This window comes from Sesamum indicum, unplaced genomic scaffold (genome assembly GCF_000512975.1).
Source record: "Sesamum indicum cultivar Zhongzhi No. 13 unplaced genomic scaffold, S_indicum_v1.0 scaffold00172, whole genome shotgun sequence".
Taxonomy (NCBI): domain Eukaryota; kingdom Viridiplantae; phylum Streptophyta; class Magnoliopsida; order Lamiales; family Pedaliaceae; genus Sesamum; species Sesamum indicum.
This window is the reverse complement of record NW_011628073.1, coordinates 159052-164956: the sequence shown is the minus strand read 5'-3', so window position 1 is coordinate 164956 and position 5905 is coordinate 159052.

Sequence of the window (5905 nt, the reverse complement as noted above, 5' to 3'; positions counted from 1 at the left end):
GAACGTTCAAAATTTAGCTGTTTTGCACGGTTTTATTAAAGCAAGTCCTTTTTGCTTTTACACTAACTTGTTGTTATTATTACACTTAGCAAACTTTTCTGGGTAAATGTAAATTTAATTAATAAAGTAATGGTACAGTACAACATATGTTCATCAATTGGTTTCTCCCTCGATCCAAGGGATACGCCATAATCTATACAATGCGTGTACTGACTTACGAAGCTAAATTGACATTAAGTATCCTCTGTTTGACATCATCGGTGATCAGGAAACTCAAAGTGGCTGGTGTCCGCTCAGTGTGTTCAAATCTCCTCAAGTTCCTTTCCTTCCATATGTGGTAGACACATGCTGCAAGTAGTGAACGGTAAGCGATATTAACAATGTGTTTACCTCTCTATTTCCACGTCTCCCACTCAATATCTATTGACCAATCCGTGTTAGGCCAATGAAACCGAATCCGTCTAGGAATCTCAAGCAGGCACTGACGACTATATCTGCATCGGAAGAATAAGTGTGTATGAGATTCCGTAGCTCCCTCATTGCACAAGATGCACGCTCCAAGATGAGATAGCCATGGTATGTATGTGGATGGTAATTGTCCGAGGATTGCATGCCATAATATGAACGAATGACGAGGAATCTTAAAAGAGCCCGAAAGTAGCAAAGACCATCCTACTTTCGGTTCAGGGGGATCAAATAGTCGGTAGAGCCTCCACACCACTCGGTCTTCACCTCCAAGAATAAATGACAGGTTATGTGTGATACCCAAACATTCAAAGTCCGTGATGGTTGGCCATTGGCACTTGCCTGCTGAAATCACCGAACTTAGTTTTGTTGTTTCTTCAACGATGACGTGGAGCCCAACTCAGCGGCTGACTTGGCGCATAGGTTGGATGGAAATTCTGCTGACATCAGCATTGCTAGGGCTGTTGTCAGCAATGACAGTGATGACAGTAGGGCTTATGTCAGCAGTGATGCTGCTGCTGATGACATCAGTGATGCTGCTGTTGATGTCATCAAGGATGTAGGAAAAAAACAGTTTCTTGACACCACAATGGCAGTGAACGTGGAGTGTAATATGGCGAAGGAAAAATCATTTGTTGCTCCAGTCCAAACGGGATTGTACGTGGGTAATATTCCGTTGAATGCATATCCCAAACCAATTATTGACGATAAAACTGCGCATGCATTTAACCACTCAAGTCCATTGCTCCAACACTACAAAATGGAGAGGTGATTGTGAGACCGACGTAGACACTATCCGAAACGGGTCTAAGCGCTGGAAAACTACCACGGTCGGATATTTTTTGGGGAAACGCCCGTACTTTCACCATTTGAAGGAATACGCGTTATCAGTTTGGCCAGGGTTAAGAGAGGTAACCGGTACTATTAACGGTTTCTTTTTCTTCCAGTTTAAGTCAGTTGCAGATATGGAAGATATTATTGAAGGAGGGCCGTGGCTGTTTCAGGGACAGCCTATTGTTCTTAAAAAATGGGAGCTGGGAATGGTTCTGAGGAAACTCAAACATACCCAGGTTCCTGTCTGAATCAAATTGCACCACCTTTTGGTGGAGTTGTGGACGGAGGAGGGACTCAGCATAGTGGCTAGTGGAGTGGGTAAACCTTTATACCCGGATGGAGTTGTGGACGGAGGAGGGACTCAGCATAGTGGCTAGTGGAGTGGGTAAACCTTTATACCCGGATGCGATAACGAGAGCATGCACGAAACTGGATTTCGCTCGTGTATGCGTTATGCTGGATGTGAATTCTAGAGTACCAAAGCACATTATCATTATGACACCGGATGAGGAAGGAGGAGAATTACCGTGCAAAATTGATGTCGCTGACAGGCGAGAATTATGGGCCTCTCTAGAATGCTTATCTTTACAATGCATTAATATTCCCTGGCTGGTTGGAGGCGACTTCAATGCAGTCAGGGATCTCAGTGAGGTCTGTGGTACGTCGGGAGATATAAGGGTGGCGATGGAGGAATTTAATACGTGCCTACAGAATACTGCGCTTTTTCCATTACCGATGCAGGGTGAATGGTACACATGGCATAATCGAACTGCTGGTCCTCGCAACTTGTGGAATCGACTTGATTGTATGCTAACCAATGATACATGGACTATGCGGTTTCCATCAGTCTTCTATTAATGCCTCACACCACGGACATCGGATCACTCGCAGATGGTGATTAATGGGGATAATCAGCAGCGATCTGGAGGTATGTTCCGGTTTGACAACTTCCTTACTCTCTCACCAGATTTTATTCCTAGCGTGCAGAGTATATGGCAGCATCAAATAGTGGGAGTGCCTATGTTCTTAGTCACCCGCAAACTCAAGGCACTCAAACCTATTTTTCGGGAACAGAGGAGAAATGAAGGGGATCTTTCTCACAATGTTGAGTTGGCAAGGGGGTTCCTGGAGCCGGCCCAAGTGTTGGTTAGCTCGCACAGACAGGATGAGCTATTTCTTCTGTTGGAGCACTGCAGTCGACTTGTGTATGCAAAACCGGCGAATTGGAGAGGATCATGCTGCAACAGAGGGCAAAGATAGAATGGATGAAGGGTGGTGACCAGTGTTCCAGAGTGTTCTTTCATAAAATTGCCCAAAGACGGACAGATAGACGAATCTTGCAAATTAATGATGCCCAAGGAATTACAATTACGGAACAAAACTATACATGAATTTATCTCCTATTATCAATCCTTGCTAGGGGGAGACAGGCGTCAGAGGGTGATGGACCTTCGGTTTCTTCGGCCTTGGGCGAGGCATATCATAACAACTGAGGAGACAGGCCAACTACTTGAATCGTTCAGTGAAGAGGATATCAAAGAAGCTGTTTTTGACATCGGCGAGGATAGAGCACCTGGGCCTGATGGGTATTCATCAGGCTTCTATAAAAACGCCTGGCCGGTGGTGGGACAGGAGGTAACGAAGGCAGTACAGGAGTTCTTTTCTACGGGAAAGCTTCTTAAGCAGATTAATAGTACAATTTTGACGATCATCCCCAAGGTACACTCTCCCACGTGTATTGCACACTTTCGCCCTATCTTATGTTGTAACGTACTTTATAAAATCATTGCTAAACTTATTCTCCAAAGATTGAGTGTGGTTTTGGACAAGATTATCTGCCCCTGCCAGGCAGCGTTTGTCCCTGGCCGGAGCATAGGGGACAATGTTATGCTAGCACAGGAACTCTTCACTGGTTATAACCAGGCCCGACTCCCACCGAGATGTGCTTTGAAAGTAGATATTCGGAAGGCGTATGACACAGTTGAGTGGGATTTCTTGCTATCGGTGCTTCAGCTATTCGGTTTCCCAGAGATATTCAAACGATGGATTGAGGAGTGTATCAGCTCAACTTCCTTTTCGGTGGGGATGAACGGAAAGCCACATGGATATTTTGCGGGTGCCAGAGGGCTTCGACAAGGCGACCCATTATCACCATATCTCTTCGTCCTTGTGATGGAGGTTCTACACATGGGAATACTACAGCTGATAGAACAGGACATGAACTTCGCATTCCATTGGAAGTATGACGATCTTAGAATCTTCCAACTGGGGTTCGCTGATGACCTACTCCTATTCTACCGAGCTATTACTGAATCTGCTAGGATCTTCAAATCCGGTCTGGATCGATTTGCTGATTGGTCGGGACTACACCTCAATGTTGAAAAAAGCCATATCATCATATCACGATCAGCCCAGAATATACGAGAGGAGCTGCTTGCGGTGTTGGGATTTTAGGAAGGCCACTTACCGATGAGGTACTTGGGTCTACTATTGATCTCTTCTCGATTATCTATCGCCGACTGCCAACCATTACTGAGTAAGATCGATGCACGTTTCAATGGTTGGGAGGGATTGGCACTGTCATATGCGGGTAGAGTACAAATCATTAAGTCTGTTCTTGGGGCTTTGGGTGTCTATTGGGCTTCGGCATTTATTTTGCCAAAAGGGGTCATTAAAGACATTGAGAAGTGATTACGAGCCTTCTTATGGAGAGGTACGGGAAATATTGGATACCCTAAAGTCGCATGGAAGGAGATTTGCAACCCGAAGGAGGAGGGAGGCCTTGGCCTTAGGGATATGGGTACTCTTAATCGAGCATTGATGTGCAAAAAGCTTTGTGAAGTCATCCGATGTGAGAGGACTTCTATCTGGGTCGAGTGGCTGCGTCATGGCCGACTACGAGATGATTCGATATGGACTATTCCGGCGAATCGTGGGCCATGGGGATGGAGGAAAATTTTGCGATTGCGAGGCTGGTTACGCTCAGTGGTGGAATATCGTATTGGTGATGGGAGTGATTTTTTCTTATGGAAGGATCCATGGCATCACCTTGGGCCCCTCCTTCATAGATTTCCACGAGGACCCAACAGTCTGGGATTACATGAGTCTACCATGTTAAGTTCGGTTATCTGTGAGGGCCATTGGCACTAGACATTAATCACGGACATGGAATGCATGGAGATTACACACGTACTGCCTCGAATCCATGGGGATACAGATCGTATTATTTGGAAGGGCTCGAGTGGGAAACCCACTACCCAGGAGTTCTATCGGGCTATGATACCAGCAGGACCGAAAGTAGGTTGGAATTCACTACTTTCGGGTTCTTTGAAGATCCCACGACATTTGTTTATCCTTTGGTTAGCTATCCAGGAGAAGCTCGCAATGACGGATAAGCCATGGCTTTCCCATCTTGGGTGCTGCGTATTGTGCAATGAAGACATGGTGGAGTCTCATAACCACCTGTTTTTCCATTGCCGATTTAGTAGACGATGACTCAGTTATATTCGACGAATTGTACGATTCCAGTGGCCTAATAGGGATTGGGTCAGAGATGTTGAATGGGGCGCAAGAAAATGGCGCGGAAAACACATCATCAGTATATCTTACCGATGCCTGCTTGGATCGTGTGTATACCATATTTAGGAAAGGAACCTGAGACGATTTCAGCACGAGGATAGACCCCCGAGTGTAGTGGCCAACTTAATTGTAGAAGATGTGCGGCAACGTATACTCAGTATTAAGCTTCCTAGCTCTATTAGCACATGTGACTTGTATAGACTTTGGCGCATCCCCTGGCCTGTCGAGGGAAGCGCCTATTGAAGGACACTGCTGTACTATACTTCTCTTTCTTATAATGAAAATTACACTTACCCAAAAAAAAATCATGGCTTTCTCACCTGGGAGCATGCGTATTGTGCGATGAGAGAACTACGGAATCTCATTCACACTTATTCTTCCGATGCAGATTTAGTCGTCAGTGTCTTCTTGAGATTCGCAGACGGACTCGCTTTCACTGGCTTAATAGGGATTAGACAACAGATATTGAATGGGCGACGCGGAAATGGAAAGGCAAGCATATTATTAATAGCGCTTACCGTACACCACTTGCATCGTGTGTCTACCACATTTGGAGGGAGAGGAACTTGAGGAGATTTGAACACACTGAGCGGACACCGGCCACTTTGAGTATCCTAATTGTCGATGATGTCAGGCAGAGGATTCTTAGCGTTGATTTAGCTTCATCAGTCAGTACACGAGAATTGTATAGATTATGGCGTATCCCTTGGGTTGAGGGATAAACCATTTGATGACCACATGTTGTACTGTACCATTATTCTTTATTAATGAAATTTACATTTACCCAAAAAAAAGTTTAGTGGAATTTTGAGAACGTTCAAAATTAAGCTGTTTCTGCACAGTTTTATTAAAGCAAGTTCGTTTTTCGTTTACACTAACTTGTAGTTATTGTTATGCTTAGCAAATTTACCACACAAATACATGGTTCTAGACCAACGTTTGGGTCAAGTTTTGTGGAATTCTATGAACGTTCAATATTTAGCTGTTTTGCACGGTTTATTAAAACAAGTTCATTTCCATTTTTAAC